Raw genomic sequence first — 18,571 nt, forward strand, 5'->3', positions numbered from 1 at the left:
TTCCTAACCCCCAGACCACTCAAGTAAGAGACTTAGGAGTAATTATTGATAACCATCTGAACTTAAAGAAATCAATCAACAACATCACCAAGGACTGTTTCTATAAGCTTCAAGTTTTGAAAAGACTCAAACCCCTTCTTCATTTCCAGGACTTCAGAACTGTCCTCCAGTCAACACTGTTCTCTAAAACTGACTACTGCAACACTCTCTTCTTAGGGCTCCCGATCTCCGCCACCAAACCACTACAGATGCTTCAGAACGCAGCAGCTAGAATCTTAACCAACACTAACCGGGGAGCTCATATCACACCCATCCTCCGAAACCTGCACTGGCTGCCAATAAAATACAGAATTTTGCACAAGACACTCACCATAATCCACAAATCCATCCACCACCAACTACTTCTAGACCTTCAGATCCCATTCAAACTATACTCGTCCGCAAGACCCATCAGAGAAGCATATAAAGGAACCCTTCAAGTCCCACCAACTAAATCCACGCGTCTAACTTACACCAAAGAATGTGCATTCTCCACAGCCAGCCCCGTCATCTGGAACAACTTGCCGACGGACCTAAGACTGGAACCCTGTCTTCTAACCTTCCGAAAAAAACTTAAGACTTGGCTTTTCCGCCAAGCCTAAGTTCCAATATATCAACATACATCTCAAACAGACTCAGCCCAATTGGCTAGACTCTCGGTCCAGCCCCAGTATATACATATGTACTCTACCTCTAATTTTTTGCTATCCTTTTACTCCCTGGCTACTCTTGCCCCCAAGTTTAATCTCCCTGTTATATGTAACTGTGCTTTGGCCTTCCTGTTATATGGTTATGTTGTTAATCCCTAAGTTCCATGTAAACCAGATTGATATGAACCTTGTCATGAAGATCTGTATAGAAAATGTCAAATAAAATAAATAAATAAATAAATAAATGATATCACCTTTCATTGACAATACACATTCACTGGGCACACTGGTTGGTGGACATGACAGATATTGCTGAGCCACTTTGGCTAGGTGTGACCAGACAGTGGACTTGTGTGCCCAATATGCCAGTGGATCTGTCTGCATGTCCTCTGTGGGCTCTGAGAGATACTGTGTCACTGACAGTTGTGCTGGTGTCTCCTTTGCTTGGGTGGGCTGAGAGTCACTCATGCCAGCTGCTTTCTCTCTAGCCCATAGCAGAACAGATGAATCTTTATGGGCATCATGTCTTTGGCGTACTGAAGTGGAGGAGGAGGAGTTACTAGCTGTCACTGACAGAGTGCTGCTCATGCTTGGGCTAGCACAACTCTCTGAAGTGCCCGCCGCTGTTTCCTCTTCTGCTTCATGTCTAATTTGTCTCTGCCTATGGTGCTCCTGATCACAGACTTTTGCTAACAGCAGGTCCTTCACAAATGACATACAATTGGACTGTAGGGGGAGTTTCCCTTTCACACGAGGATCACAGACTGTGGCGAGCATATATGTGTGCTGTTCTCTTAAAGGCCTTAATCTCTCTTGCACCTGCTGCTGCTGCTGCTGTATAACGTCCAGACAATGCAGCACCTCAGCTGTCATTCCCTCTTCCTGTTTAAACGCCTCCAAATTTTCATCCAGGAAATTAACTATAGGGATGATGTCAGCCTAGGTGGCATGTCTGGAACTCAGCTCCTTCGTGACATCCTTGAAGGGCTGCAGGATTTTTACCAGCTGACTCATGACTAACCAATCATGATGCCCTAGGGGATTCTGCACACCTATGTCCATTGAACCAGAAAGTTCATGAAGGGGTGTCTGCAGCTCCACTAACCTCTGCAGCATCATATAGGTGGAATTCCACTGGGTGGCAATGTCTTGAATGAGACGCTTGTGAGGCATGTCCAAATCAGTCTGCTTTTGTTGGAGAACCTGCCCCACCTATACACTTCTGTGGAAGTGCCCTGCTATATCCCTGCACTTGTGTATTAAGTCCTGCAGGTATTCATTCTCTTGATGCTTGGACTCCAACCCCAGAGCTGACTTCACTACCAGATGCAGAGTGCATGCAAACATTGGATGTTCTGAAAGCGCCCGTCGGTTATTGCCTTTACCATGTTTGCACCATTGTCTGTGACAAAGAACCCTGCCTGAGGATTCCTGTCTCGCTGGTGTAGTTTCCAGCCCTCCAGCATCTGTCTGAGGCATGCTAGAATATTGGCTGAGGTATGGGCCTCATTCATCAGGTGGGTGTGCAGTAAAGCCCAGCTCCCCCCTGATACTTGTTCACTAATAGAGCTGCTGCCTGCCCCTGACTCAGCCAGGTCCCACCAGTGTGCTGTCAGGGAGAGTATGCAGCATTCATGGCGGTCCAGATATTGCAGGTGAAATGCACACTCCCCTCTGCCTTAGCTAGCAGCGCTTGGATGTCACTGCGACATTGCTTGTACAGGCTCGGGATGACCTTTCTGCTAAATGTGGTTCTGGAGAGGACTTTGTAATTTGGAAGTACGACCTTCAGAAAATGCTTGAAATCCACATTCTCCACTATCTGCAAGGGCTGGTCATCAAAGGCAATCATTTCCCCAATGCTCCTGGTTACAACTTTTGAGGCTGCCTGCCTCCTACCCCGGGATAGCGTTATCGAACACCACCCCATGGGTTGTCGCTTCTGCCACATGGCAGGAGGCTCCTGGCCTGCCACCTGACTGCTAGAAGGGGCTGAGGGCGTGGGGTGACTCTGCTCCTTTTCAACCACTTTATGCTGCCTGGAGAAAGAGGTCCCCTGACTAGTACTGCCACCATCCCCAGATGGCAGTATTGTTGTTGGGTGTTGCCTTTTCATATGATGCATCATGTCAAAATTAGATGTTCCATTTGCTTGCCTCTGCTAATAGCCCTGCCACAGTAATTACACCGAGCAAAACGCGGGTCCTCCGTCACTTTAAAGTGGCTCTACATCACAGATGTCTTTCGTGATCCCTTCGGAATGGATGCTGGCACTAGAGCTGAAGTAGTGGGTGCACCCTGAGAAGCAATGCCAGGGGCATCAGTCACACTCTGTGCCTGCGCTGACTACTCTTCCTCCTTCTCATCATCATCAGCTTCATCTCTCCCCTACAGCACTGAAGTGGAGGAAGACAGGACTAACGGATCCTCCTAAACCTTCATCAGCTATTACTTCTTCCGTTTCTGATGAGAATCCCACACAAGATGATTCTTCATTGGAATCAGAAGCAAACAGTGCCTGCGCTACATTGTCAACATTAAGTCGAGACTGCTCTCGCACTACTGCTTTTGGTTTTCACCATTTTGTCTTGCATGACTCAGCCTCCCCTTCCCTCACCTCCAAAACTACAGGGTCAGAAACAGGTGGTGGCAATGCATCATGTTTAGATTTCATTTTTTTTTCTGGATGGAACTGCCTGCCCCTCCAGAGATTTTAGATTGTAACAGGAGGGACTGGCACCCCCCCCCCCCCCCCCCCCCCCCCCCACTGCACAGCCTCCTTGGCTTAAAAGAGCACTGCTGTACTAATATAGGTGAGTCTGGAAAACTGCCCACAGACTTCCATGAGCAGGCAGTGCCTTGTCTCTTTGGCTTAAAAGAGCACTGCTGTACCAATATAGGTGAGTCTGGAAAACTGCCCACAGACCCCCCACGAGCAAGCAGTGCCTTGCCTCCTTGGCTTAAAAGAGCACTGCTGTACCAATATAGGTGAGTCTGGAAAACTGCCCACAAACCCCCACGAGCAGGCAATGCCTTGCCTCCTTGGCTTAAAAGAGCACTGCTGACCAATATAGGTGAGTCTGGAAAACTGCCCACAGACCCCCACTGCACTGCCTCCTTGGCTTAAAAGAGCACTGCTGTACCAGACCAATAAAACAAAGTGCATTCACAAAATACTATGGCTAGCTAGCGGCAGCACTGCAGCCAAATCAAACAAATATCTTTTCCAATGGAAAATTCTATTTTATTTATTTATTTATTTATTTATTTATTTATTTATAAGCTTTTACTATACCGACATTCGTAGGTCACATCACGCCGGTTTACAAAAAACTGAGTCAGGCAGAAATTACAATAAACAGGGAGGGGGTAGGGGGAGCAGGCGAGAAGGGGGAGAGGGGGGCAAGGGGCAGAGCAGTTGGAAAGATAAAGGACAGGCGAGTGAGAAGTGATAGGAATGAACAGTAAGAGGAATAGTATATCTGTAACTGTATTCTATTTTATTTATTTATCGAGTTTTATATACCGTCGTTTGGTTTCACCATCACAACGGTTTACAAAGTTTCGATGTTTAACAGAGTGTTCAAAAATTCATATGCTTGTTAACATATTTATCTTATTCGTTATAAAAATAGTTTGGTTGTTAAACTGTACAGGTTAAATTATGTGCTTTGGAATGGTTCTACATGTTTGTATGGGCCGGTAGGAAGTTGTAGCATAGAGTCATAGGGTGTTTTGGTAGGCTTTGGTGAACATCCAAGTTTTTAGTTCTTTTTTGAAGGTTTTTAAATTTTGTTGTGTTCTCAGTTTGGTTGGGAGGGAGTTCCAAAGTTCGGGGCTTCCTAGGGATATGGCTCTCTTCCGAGTTGAGGTACGTTTGTGATGAGCAGGTGGAATTTTTAATAGACCTTTGTTAGCTGAGTGGAGATTTCGGTTTGGAGAGTGGAGTTTTATGGATGCACTTAGCCAATTTGTTTCTTTTTCATATATTATTTTGTGTATTATGGATAGTATTTTGTAGTCTATCCTGTATTTTATTGGGAGCCAGTGTAGCTAGCAATTGAATTCAGGTTTGAGACGTTCAGCCACAGCCACTTCCCCACAACATCCCCGCCAAGAAAGTGCATGGCACGGTGCGTGCTTACCGTATAAATAGTGCTGTGTCATCAGGAATAGCGCCGCAGAGCACTGAGTGAGAGCGGCGATTGGCCGCATTAGAGAAACGCTTAGCTCTGATAGGTTGCATTCTGGTCTTCTTGCCAACCTGTCTGACCCTCTCTATGTCAGGGCTGTGATTTCACTTATGACTCACAGGAAAGGGCTGGCTTTTGCTATGGATACTCCCCCCATGGCCTTCTCCTATTTCAAATGGCCGCTAAGAAATCAAATCACTGTGAGCCAAAAGAATGAAACGTATGATATGTTTGTATTCATTGGGGATCGCGATCCGTTTCGCGAACCCATGAATAAAACAGATAGGGACGTATATGTTGCGGATTGCCAATACGTTGCAAACGAATGCACATCCCTACCAACCGCTAGACCAGGGGGTCAGGATGGTTGGTGCCCATGGAACTCTATGGGTATAGTGTGAATGGGTTCAGTTACATCTTCTGTTAGGCTCCTTGTTGGGTTGTGGTGGGGGCCTCATGGTGAGGCAGCTGGCGCTGTTGGATACTTGCACACAAAGTGGCCTGGGGTTGGCATTTTGCTAGATTCCCACCAGGGCTGTTTAATGACCAATTTTGGTTGGTTATGCTTAGGTTCTTGTTGTATGTTATGTTTTCCATGAATAAAAGCTGTGGCCTTCTGATTCCCAAAATACGTGTCTGGGTCTTTACTGATAATAGGTAGGTTGCTTATCTTGGATTGTAAAGGGTTGTAGGATGAGAGGAGACCATATTATTAGCAGATTTGTTATGTTTCCAATTCAAACGGCACAAATGAAACAGCTTATGTTGTTCATGTTTCAAGTTATTTTCAAAAGACAGTACATCCTAGGAGAATTACTATTCTGAAACCCACTAATATATGGTGGTATTACTCTTCATTAAATCTGGCTGTTTCCCTTACCTCACTCACATTTGTCATTTAAACTCTTTTGCTTTTTTCAGTAATATTTTGTTTTGAATTGGGATGTGGAAAAACATGTTTTGTTTTGTTTTTTTGCCTGTATAATATATGGAATTTGTTCACATGCTAAAACATTAGATGATAATTTTCTAATACTCCCAAACACATGTGGATGGCAGTCTAAAGTTTCAAAGTTGACTCATGGGCATAAGTACGCTCTGGAAACAGCAAAATGTGCGCGCATGCATTTATGCCTGATTGGGAGCAATCAAAAGTATGCATGGAAATGTTTTCAACACTCACAACTCCAACCCAGGAGTGCCAAAGTACATGCAAAATTGCATCTCTACCTACTTTTATGTACACAACGCAAAGGGCAATTCTTTAAAAAAGTTACGTACATAAAACCACATTTTACGCACTTCAATTTTTTTGACAATCTGGCATACATTATAGTTTTGGCTCTTTACAACTGTTATCAATCCATGGCTATATTGAGAATATTCAAAGGTGCTATAAATATTTTAAATATTCTTAAATGGCATCAACGGAAAATTCACAGCACTGTGGGCAGGACCCTGCAGGGGCAGGGAAAGAGGCCAGGGGGTGGGACATCTGATAGGGATATGAGTGTAAGTGCAGTTGGGTTTGAGAGGCTCCTTGGTCTCCAGGAGAGGCAGCTCCTGTTAATATGTCCTGTCCAAGACAGCAGGGAGAGCTGAATACTACAAAAGTCAACAGTGGTTCTCAGCACTGTGCTTGGTTTCTGACTCCAGGAGAGTAAAGCCTGCTCAGCCCATACTCACAATATTATTTCATGATAAGATTACTTGCATGTTATATAATCGATGGTGAGTCATGAACTAGTGGTTAGGTCACAAAATACATTGTGAAATTGCATCCGTGCCTACTTTTATGCCACACTATGCTCAGGGTAATTCTTAAAAAAACAAAAAAAAATACTTTTACACACATAAAACCACATTTAACGTGATTCAATATTTTTTACAATCTGGGATATATTATAGTTTCAGCCCTTTGCAACTTTTAAAAATTCATGGCTTTATTGAGGATATTCAAAGGATTCTATAAATATTTTAAACATTCTTAAATAGTGTCAACAGAAAATTTGCAGCTTGCCATAAAGGTTCACAGGTTGCCACAACTTTTGAAGATTTAAAAGGGCCAGCAGAATGTCTTTTTTTCTACCTAAGATCACAGAAGATCCCCAAGATAAAAAGATATATAGACTGAATTCTTTGATCATTAAACAAGCCCATATCTGTAATTAGTTTCTTATCTTGTCCTTCCAGCCATAATCTAGAAGAAACAGAAGAAGAGCCACAGCCATTGAGAAAATAAGAAGCAGGTAAATAGATTTAATATTCACAGATATGATAAATATATATATATTACTATTAATAGTAAATCAAAATATAGTACTGATGTTTAAACAAGGTCAATATAAGCAAGCTGCATGATTATTATCTGATATAAGCATGATGCTGTATATTACCTTCTGTATGTGTAAATGCTGCACAATCCAGTGTGACCACTGAGAGGAGAGGATCATCATGCTGGTGGCTGAAAGGAATCAGCAAATTAGCTTGGGAATTTTTTTTTTTTAAGTATTGGGGAGAAATGAACTATTGGGGTATATTATTAGTGTGTTTGTGCTTTTAATAGTCAGTAAGACAGCTAATAAGCAGAAGTTAGTGTTTTTGTATTTCCTAACCCTCCTACCCCTCTCCTACCCACCCCTAAGCTCATCCTTTAATTTATAGGCAGGTGCCACTTTCACACTAAAAAAAAATCAGCCTTTTAACATCACAAATTCGCCACACCTTATTGAGACCTGTAGGCCACTACCAGACATAGAGTGAATACACTAATACATTTAAAGGATGCTAATTAGACACATTCCTACTCCCATAGCAACTTAAAACATAACTAGGAACTGAACACATTTTTGAGACAGCAGTCTAGCAGCAAGAGGTGGGCCTCCCAGTCTTTTGCATCGATTTTTTACCCGCCGGTGAGACGTTGTACATGTATATCCGATAAAAAGAGCTCCTGGCTCTCAGAGAACGAGTCCGATCTCTGTAGGCTAGAGTGACAGACCTGGAGGAGCTGAGACAGACAGAGAGATATATAGATGAGACCATCAGGGATATAGTAGCCAAGTCCCAACGTCAGACTGGCAGCCCTGGTGCTGCCTTGGAGGAAGAAGGTCTCATAAGAACATAAGAAATTGCCATGCTGGGTCACACATTAAGAAAGGTGGAAAGAAGGCAAAATGATTTCCAGCATGATTAAAAGGTAAGGTGAAAGAGGCTATTTTAGCCAAAAGATCTTCATTCAAAAATTGGAAGAAGGATCCAACAGAAGAAAATAGGATAAAGCATAAGCATTGGCAAGTTAAATGTAAGACATTGATAAGACAGGCTAAGAGAGAATTTGAAAAGAAGTTGGCCATAGAGGCAAAAACTCACAGTAAAAACTTTAAAAAATATATCCGAATCAGAAAGCCTGTGAGGGAGTCAGTAGGACCATTACATGATAGAAAGCTTAAAGGGGCACTTAGAGAAGACAAGGTCATTGCGAAAAGATTAAATGATTTCTTTGCTTCGGTGTTTACCGAAGAAGATATTGGGGAGATACCAGTTCTGGAGAAGGTTTTCATGGGTAATGATTCAGATGGACTGAACCAATCACGGTGAACCTAGAAGATGTAATAGGCCTGATTGACAAACTGAAGAGTAGTAAATCACCTGGACTGGATAGTATTACACCCCAGGGTTCTGAAGGAACATAAAAATGAAATTTCAGATCTATTAGTAAAACTGTGTAACCTATCATTAAAATCTTCCATTGAACCTGAAAACTGGAGGGTGGCTAATGTAACCTCAATATTTAAAAAGGGCTCCAGGGGCAATCCAGGAAACTACAGACCAGTTAGCCTGACTTCAGTGCCAGGAAAAATAGTGGAAAGTGTTCTAAATATCAAAATCACAGAACATATAGAAAGACATGATTTAAAGGAAGAAAGTCAGCATGGCTTTACCCAAGTCAAGTCTTGACTCACAAATCTGCTTTACTTTTTTGAAGGGGTTAATAAACATGTAGATAAAGGTGAACTGGTAGATGTAGTATATTTGGATTTTCAGAAGGCATTTGACAAAGTTCCTCATGAGAGGCTTCTAGGAAAAGTAAAAAGTCATAGGATAGTTGGTGATGTCCTTTCGTGGATTACAAACTGGTTAAAAGACAGGAAACAGAGAATAGAATTAAATGGTCAGTTTTCTCAGTGGAGGGGAGTGGGCAGTGGAGTAACTCAGGGATCTGTACTGGAACCCGTGCTTTTCAAAATATTTATAAATGATCTGGAAAGGAATACAACAAGTGAGATAATCAAAGTTGCATATGATACAAAATTATTCAGAGTAGTTAAATCACAAGTGGATTGTGATAAATTGCAGGAAGACCTTGTGAGACTGGAAAATTGGGCATCTAAATGGCAGATGAAATTTAATGTGGATAAGTTCAAGGTGATGCATATAGGGAAAAATAACCTATGCTAGTTGCCCAATGTTAGATTCCATATTAGGAGCTATCACCCAGGAAAGAGATCTAGGCATCATAGTGGATAATACATTGAAATCGTTGGTTCAGTGTGCTACAGCAATCAAAAAAGAAACAGAATGTCAGGAATTATTAGAAAGGGAATAGTGAATAAAACGGAAAATGTCATAATGCCTCTGTTTTGCTCCATGGTGAGACCGCACCTTGAATACTGTATACAATTCTGGTCGCCGCATCTCAAAAAAGATTTAGTTGTGATGGAGAAGGTACAGAGAAGGGCAATAAAAATGATAAAGGGGATGGAACAGCTCCCCTAAGAGGAAAGACTTAAGAGGTTAGGACTGTTCAGCTTGGAGAAGAGACGGCTGAGTGGGGGGGGGGGGGGGGGGAGGGGGAGGGGATATGATAGAGGTGTTTAAAATCATGAGAGGTCTAGAACAGGTAATTGTGAATCGGTTATTTACTCTTTCGGATAATAGAAGGACAAGGGGGCATTCCATGAAGTTAGAATGTAGCACATTTAAAACTAATCGGTGAAAGTTCTTTTTCACTCAATGCACAATTAATAGAGATGTGAATCATGTGATCGATCATCTTAACGATCGATTTTGGCTGGGGGGGTGAGGGAATCGGATCGTCGTGGTTTTGTTTTTTTTTAAATCGTATAAATCGTAAATCGGGGGAGGGCGGGAAAACCGGCACACTAAAACAACCCTAAAACCCACCCCGACCCTTTAAAATAAATCCCCCACCCTCCCGAACCCCCCCAAAATGTCTTAAATTACCTGGGGTCTAGTGGGAGGGTCCCGGTGTGATCTTCCACTCTCGGGCCACGGGTGCGTTAATAGAAATGGCGCCGGCACTACCTTTGCCCTGTCATATGACAGGGCAAAGGTAGCGCTGGCGCCATTTTGGTTCCTGTCCCCCGACGTCACGAGCGCAGGAGATCGCTCCCGGACTCCCGCTGGAACCCCAGGGACTTTTGGCCAGCTTGGGGGGCCTCCTGACCCCCACAAGACTTGCCAAAAGTCCAGCGGGGGTCCGGGAGCGACCTCCTGCACTCGAATCGTATTGCTGTATTGCAAAATGGCGCTGGCCATATGGCCGGCGCCATTTTGCAATACGGCAATATGGCCATACGGCCGGCGCCATGACAGGGCAAAGGTAGCGCCAGCACCATTTCTATTAATGCACCCGTGGCCCGAGAGTGGAAGATCACACTGGGACCCCCCCCCACTGGACCCCAGGTAATTTAAGACATTTTGGGGGGGTTCGGGAGGGTGGGGGATTTATTTTAAAGGGTCGGGGTGGGTTTTAGGGTTGTTTTAGTGTACCGGTTTTCCCGCCCTCCCCCTTCCCCTCCCCCTTCCCCCGATTTACGATTTTTGACGATAAATCGGGGGAATTCCTATTGTATTCCTATTCCTATTGTATTCCTATTCCTATTCCTATTGTATATCGCTTCTAACGATTTTTGATTCAATCACGGTGAACCTAGAAGATGTGGTAGGCCTGATTGACAAACTGAAGAGTAGTAAATCACCTGGACCGGATGGTATACACCCCAGAGTTCTGAAAGAACTAAAAAATGAAATTTCAGACCTATTAGTAAAAATTTGTAACTTATCATTAAAATCATCCATTGTACCTGAAGACTGGAGGATAGCAAATATAACCCCAATATTTAAAAAGGGCTCCAGGGGCGATCTGGGAAACTACAGACCGGTTAGCCTGACTTCAGTGCCAGGAAAAATAGTGGAAAGTGTTCTAAACATCAAAATCACAGAACATATAGAAAGACATGGTTTAATAGAACAAAGTCAGCATGGCTTTACCCAAGGCAAGTCTTGCCTCACAAATCTGCTTCACTTTTTTGAAGGAGTTAATAAACATGTGGATAAAGGTGAACCAGTAGATATAGTATACTTGGATTTTCAGAAGGCGTTTGACAAAGTTCCTCATGAGAGGCTTCTAGGAAAAGTAAAAAGTCATGGGATAGGTGGCGATGTCCTTTCGTGGATTGCAAACTGGCTAAAAGACAGGAAACAGAGAGTAGGATTAAATGGGCAATTTTCTCAGTGGAAGGGAGTGGACAGTGGAGTGCCTCAGGGATCTGTATTGGGACCCTTACTTTTCAATATATTTATAAATGATCTGGAAAGAAATACGACGAGTGAGATAATCAAATTTGCAGATGACACAAAATTGTTCAGAGTAGTTAAATCACAAGCAGATTGTGATAAATTGCAGGAAGACCTTGTGAGACTGGAAAATTGGGCATCCAAATGGCAGATGAAATTTAATGTGGATAAGTGCAAGGTGATGCATATAGGGAAAAATAACCCATGCTATAATTACACAATGTTGGGTTCCATATTAGGTGCTACAACCCAAGAAAGAGATCTAGGTGTCATAGTGGATAACAATTTGAAATCGTCGGTACAGTGTGCTGCGGCAGTCAAAAAGCAAACAGAATGTTGGGAATTATTAGAAAGGGAATGGTGAATAAAACGGAAAATGTCATAATGCCTCTGTATCGCTCCATGGTGAGACCGCACCTTGAATATTGTGTACAATTCTGGTCGCCGCATCTCAAAAAAGATATAATTGCGATGGAGAAGGTACAGAGAAGGGCGACCAAAATGATAAGGGGAATGGAACAACTCCCCTATGAGGAAAGACTAAAGAGGTTAGGACTTTTCAGCTTGGAGAAGAGACGACTGAGGGGGGATATGATAGAGGTGTTTAAAATCATGAGAGGTCTAGAACTGGTAGATGTGAATCGGTTATTTACTCTTTCGGATAGTAGAAAGACTAGGGGGCACTCCATGAAGTTAGCATGGGGCACATTTAAAACTAATCTGAGAAAGTTATTTTTTACTCAACGCACAATTAAACTCTGGAATTTGTTGCCAGAGGATGTGGTTAGTGCAGTTAGTATAGCTGTGTTTAAAAAAGGATTGGATAAGTTCTTGGAGGAGAAGTCCATTACCTGCTATTAAGTTCACTTAGAGAATAGCCACTGCCATTAGCAATGGTTACATGGAATAGACTTAGTTTTTGGGTACTTGCCAGGTTCTTATGGCCTGGATTGGCCACTGTTGGAAACAGGATGCTGGGCTTGATGGACCCTTGGTCTGACCCAGTATGGCATTTTCTTATGTTCTTAAAATATATCGGACGATATTTTAAATCGTCAAAAAACGATTCACATCCCTAACAATTAAACTTTGGAATTTGTTGCCAGGGGATATGGTTAGTGCAGTTAGTGTAGCTGGTTTTATAAATGGTTTGGATAGGTTCTTGGAGGAGAAGTTAAAAAAAAAAAAAAAGTTAAAAAATAGATTATCTGCTATTAATTAAGTTGACTTAAAAAATAGCCACTGCTATTACTAGCATCAGTAGCATGGGATAGACTTAGTTTTTGGGTACATGCCAGGTACTTGTAGCCTGGTTTGGCCACTGTTGGAAACAGGATGCTGGGCTTGATGGACCCTTGGTCTGACTCAGTATGGCATGTTCTTATGTTTTTCTTATTGTGTCCATTGTGAGTGTGATGCTGTATAATAATTATCCTCTGCAAACCATATTTGGTGGTCCCACATTTTACTCTAGAATTTGTCTGAATGTCTCAATTGGGTTCCATCTCAGAATTCACAGAAAAGTTTTCTGAGACTCATTCTTGTGACCAAAGACACAGCTTGGGATCCATTGATCTATTTGATATACTAATCACTTTTTCCCATGTTCTGTTTTACCATTTATAATTCCTTTATTTTTATTAGTCTGTATTGCATTTATTTTATCTCATGAAATAATTTAACCATAGCAACCCAGCATATATAACCTTTTTAGTTTTGATTAATAAATGTAATCAGGAATTTATGATAAATAGTAATATGTATTTTGTTGAGCATAGCTTATAGTGTATTTGATTCAGAGTGACCCCATTTTTCCCTGTTTGTATGTCCAGGACCAGGCTAGAGGCTTGGTCCACCTTAAACCCCATGGAGGGAAAGAGCTCTGTGGGTGGGACCGTGTGGGAGCAATGAAGAGGCCAGAGGGCAGGACCAGCTGGCAGGGATAAAAGTGTAAGCCTAGCTGGGTTCCAGAAGCCCCTGAGTCTCCAGGAGAGGCAGCTTCTGTTAATCTGTCCTGTCCAAGACAGCAGGGAGAGCTGAATACTGCAAAGGTAGGCAGTATTTCTCGGTACTGTGTTTGTTTTGTTGGTGAATAAAATGTATTTTACTTCAGAAAAGCTGAAGTCAGCATGGTTTCTGACTCCAGGAGAGTGAAGCCTGCTCGGTCACCCTCACAGTATTGTTTCATGATAAGATTATTTGTATGTTATAATCTAAAATGAGGCATGAACTAGTGGTTAGGTCACAAAGTACTTGTGAAATTGTATCTGCACCTACTTTTATGCACAAAATGCACAGGGCAATTCTTAAAAAAAAAAAATGTATGCACAAAAAGTGCATTTTACGTGCATCAATATTCTTGACAATCTAGGATACATCAGCCCTTTACAACTTTTAACAATCCATGGTTTATTGAGGATGTTCAAAGGATTCTATAAATATTTTAAACATTCTTAAATAGTATCAAAAGAAAATTTGCAGCTTGCCATAAAGGTTCACAGGTTGCCAAAAACCCGAAGATTTAAAAGGGCCAGCAGAATGTCTTTTTTTCTACCTAAGATCACGGAAGATCCCCAATACAAAAGAATATAGAGACTAGATTATTTGATCACTAAACAAGCCCATGTCTGTAATTAGTTTCTTATCTTATCCTTCCAGCCATAATCTAGAAGAAACAGAAGAAAAGCCACAGCCCATTCAGAAAATGAGCAGGTAAATGCATTCAACGTTCACAGTTTTGCATTTATATATATATATATATATATATATATATATATATATATATATATATATATATTGCTATCGATAAGTAAATCAGAATATAGTACTAATATTTAAGCAAAGATCAATATAAGCAAGCTGCTTGATTATTATCTGATATAAGTGTGATGATGGATATTACCTTCTATATGTGTAATGCTTCATGATTGTTGTCCAGTGTGAGTTTGATGCTGCATAATAATTATCCCCTACAAACCACGTTGAGGTCGCCTGCCGCGGAGGTCTGCGGTCAGCATCCCTCATTTTCGGGAGCAGGAGGCCCGGTCTTGCCCCGGCTTGAGCCGCACTGGCTCCTGGTCGACCCCACACTACTCTGCCCTGTTCTTCAGCATCTGCCGCCTCGCATGCCGATGCCAACTCTGCCACAGGCCTCTCTAGGCATTTGCGCGTGGCTCCTTCTGCAATTTAAAGAGTAGTGGTGGGAAAAATTCCTGTGGCCCCAGCCGATGATGTCAGGTTAGGGGACTATTTAGACCCTGCCTGACCATCAATTCCCTGCCTCAGCAACAGGTCCCACTCTTCTTCAGAGTAGCTGGTTGCTTCTGCCTCATGTTTACCAAGCTGGACCTCCGAGGTGCCTATAATCTGGTCTGAATTAGGCCTGGTGATGAGTGGAAGCCCATATTCAACACTCGAGACAGCCACTATGAATATCTAGTCATGCGTTCGGCCTGTGGTAATGCCCCCGCTATATTCCAGCATATGATGAATGAAGTCTTCCAAGATTTGTTACAAACCATGGTGGTGGTATGATGATGTCCTTATCTACGCAAAAGATCATCCAATCATATTGCCAAGACGTCTGACTGATTCTCCAACGACTCCGGACAAACAAGCTCTACGTAAAACTTGAAAAGTGTTGTTCGAGCTTGAGTCTCTCCCCTTCCTGGGAATTTTTTATCCAGCACTGGGTTCCACATGGACCCAGAAAAGGTGGCTTGCATCCAGGAGTGGCCCCAGCCGTCTGGCCTCCAGGCCTTACAATGCTTCCTAGATTTGCAAACTTTTATAGACACTTCATTCCTCGATATTCACAACTCATTGCGCCGCTCACCGCCCTCACCAGTAAAGGGACTAATCCCAAGCAGTGGCCCCCAGAAGCGGGTCACAGCATTCAACGACCTGAAACAAGCTATTTTATTTCATGATAAGATTTCTTGCATGTTTTATAATCTATGATGAGGCAGAACTAGTGGTTTAGGTCACAAAGATATGTGAAATTGCATCTGTACCTACTTTATGCACACAATGCTCAGGGCAATTCTTACAAAAAAACAAAATACTTTTATGCACATAAAACAGTATTTTATGTGCATCAATATTTTTGATAATCTGGGAAACATTATAGTTTCATCCCTTTACAACTTTTAACAATCTATTGCTTTATTGTGGATATTCAAAGGATTCTATAAATATTTTAAACATTCTTAGATAGCATAACAGAAAATTTGCAGCTTGTCATAAGGTTCACAGGTTGCCCCAAACTCTTAAAAATTTAAAAGGGCCAGCAGAATGTCTTTTTTTCTACGTAAGATCACAGAAGATCCCCAACATAAAAAGATATATAGACTAAATTCTTTGATTACTAAAGAAGCCCATGTCTGTAATTAGTTTCTTATCTTGTCCTTCCAGCCAAAATCTAGAAGAAACAGAAGAACAGCTACAGCCCATTCAGAAAATGATGAGCAGGTAAATGCATTCAACGTTCACAGTTTTGCATATATATATATATATATATATATCTCACCAACAAGCACTCCCTTGGAGTGGAGTAAAAGCACAATTATTGTTATTTTTGTTATTTTGCAAATACCTCTTTTATTCAATCTTTGTGAAAAATTACATACAATAAGTAGCATAAATCTTGAAACTCTTATAAAATCCTCATATTACATCAATACATCATTGCGTCATTAAAATCTACACTCATTCATACTCATCCATACCTCTCTTCTCCATACATTCTCATACTCTGTGCAAAAATTGCTTTTAAACCTTTCAAGCAGAATTGATATGATAGTATCCACACCTTTTGTTTTTTCACAGTTATACAAATTTACCAATTAATATAATTACACTCTCAGCACAAATTACATGGTACCAACAATTCCATTTGTAATTTCAATTTTTACTGTTCCCAACCGGGCCCTAGCTTCGCCTTCCGGCTTCTTCAGGGGAATCTCTAACCATTGAATCACAAATAATCTTTTTCACCCAACAATCATAAATTCTTTGCCGGTTTACAAAAGGTACCGATGATCTTCATTAAATCTCCAACTATGTGTTGTGCTTAACCAATTTCTGCATCTTAATCATCTGTAAACCGCGTTGGGAAGATTGCATGAGAAGCTCCGAATCAACTTGTGGAAGAGGAAGTTTATTCCATCATTACTTATTCATTCCACGACTCCAATTTCAAATGTTCAATTGCCTCTAAACTTCCTCTTCGACAAGGATTCGCTGAGAGGGGAGGAGAGAGGAGTTAGTTGAAGGTCTGAAGAGCCAGATTTTTAATTTTTTTTTTATTTTATGAGTGCAAGATTCTGTGCGGAGGTCAGGTGGCATGGTGTTCCACATAGAGGGACCTGCAATAGAGAATGCTCTGTCCCTTGTGGCACGCAATTGTTGCACTGTGATGGACGAGAGCACCAGGGGGCGCTCTCCAGTGCAGGAAGAAATGTGTGCCCTTGCGGTGAAACGTCCTTACCCTGAGCCTCAATCGAACCTGCATGCTTCCGTGAGAGCACCAATGCAATGGTGGTCTCTGAATGGTCCTCCAACCATTCCAAGCCCTTTTGGACTGCTGCTAGGGAGAGGCGGGAAGCAGCAGGGCGGACAGAGGATAAGGCAGGCAAGGACAAGACACAGGACAAGGATTCAGGGGAAGACTCAAGGCAGGCGTTGAGGTAAACTTGAAAAGAGTACTGCGACATAGCCGGAGTCCAGAGCATCAAAGGAGGAAGATGAGTCTCCAAGGCAAGGATCCAGGACATCCGGAACAGACTCCCCAGACACTCGATGAGGAGTAGCTGGGGCAGACGAAGTGGACATCCAGAAGACTCCAGACCCAGGAGGGACAGACAGGAACATGGGTATCCTAGGCTCCGGAGATGGAGGAATCCCACCAGTGCCCTACACACTCCAGCCGGGGGTGGTTGTGGACCACTGGGCCTCCACGCGCCCTACCAGCCCAGCCGTCCGGCTGGGCTGGTAGGGCGCATGGAGGCCTGTCCCTCGTGGTCACGGACCGCGCGTGGAGGCCTGTCCCTCGTGGTCCGTGACCACGAGGGACAGGAATATGGAACCTCAGGAACCTCTGGACTAGAATGGAACATCAGGATAATGCAGACATCAAGACTAGAACGGAGACATCAGGATAAAGGAGGAGGAAGAGCCTAGTGGTTAGAGCAGTGGGCTACGAACCAGGAGACCAGGGTTTAAGTCCTGCTGTTGCATCTTGGGCAAGTCACTTTATCCTCCATTGCCTCAGGTACAAAACTTAGATTGTAAGCCCTCGGGGGATAGGGAAATACCTACAGTACCTGAATGTAAACCGATGTGATTTCTCAGATCAAATGTTGGTATATAAAAATAATAAATAAATATATAAAGCTGGAACAGAGACATCAGGATACTGAAGACATCACGAAGACAAGAGACCAGGAATGTAGAACATCAAAGAAATCAGGAACAAGGAATGGAATCCCAAGACAAGGATGCCAGGAAGGAGGTGGAAACGGAGATCCTCTGGACACCAGCTCCAGGAAGGAAGTTGCTCCTTGCGAAGGTGACGAAGGACTGACAGTGGAAGCTTTTGTAGGCTGAAGCAGGAAACACCCAGGAAGGAGTCAGGAAGGAACCACACCTGCACTAGCCTTTAAGATAGGGGCAGAGAGGCGCGGCTTCGCCCCTTAGAGGATGCAGGAAGCAGTGCAGGGCCTGCACAGCGGCCCTGCTACAACACGGATGACTGCAGAGAAGAAACAGGCCTCAGGGCAAGCCCCGTCGCCAGGGACAACTCCCTGCCACTGATGGAGGATCACAGGCAGCTCCAGCTGCCAGGCAAGTCTGGGGATGCAGGCCCTCTCCCACGGAGGGCCCGAGGTAGGTTGGTGGCCTCCGGGCCACATGGGAATGCTGTAGATGGCTCCATGCCGCAAGGGAGGTGGAGGCGCAGCTCCTGCCGCGTGGGAATGACGAAGGCAGACTCAGGACCACTTGAGAAGCGGAAACATGGCTCCTGCCTCTGGAGAAGCATGTCGGTGGCCTCCAGGCCGCTTGAGGAGCAGTAGAGTGGCTCCTGTC

At 43.1% G+C, this 18,571-nt stretch overlaps 1 long non-coding RNA gene across 1 annotated transcript in view; it reads left to right on the top strand.

Annotated features, from left to right (window-relative positions):
- Window positions 1–18,571, top strand: part of LOC115089498 — a 152,239-nt gene that overhangs the window by 109,295 nt on the left and 24,373 nt on the right. The window contains exons 6-8 of the long non-coding RNA XR_003856119.1: window positions 7,076–7,131; window positions 14,144–14,197; window positions 15,899–15,955. This is a non-coding gene — a long non-coding RNA (uncharacterized LOC115089498). The remainder of the gene's footprint in view (window positions 1–7,075; window positions 7,132–14,143; window positions 14,198–15,898; window positions 15,956–18,571) is intronic.

The sequence above is a fragment of the Rhinatrema bivittatum genome, chromosome 4, assembly GCF_901001135.1.
Source record: "Rhinatrema bivittatum chromosome 4, aRhiBiv1.1, whole genome shotgun sequence".
NCBI classification, from domain to species: Eukaryota; Metazoa; Chordata; class Amphibia; order Gymnophiona; family Rhinatrematidae; genus Rhinatrema; species Rhinatrema bivittatum.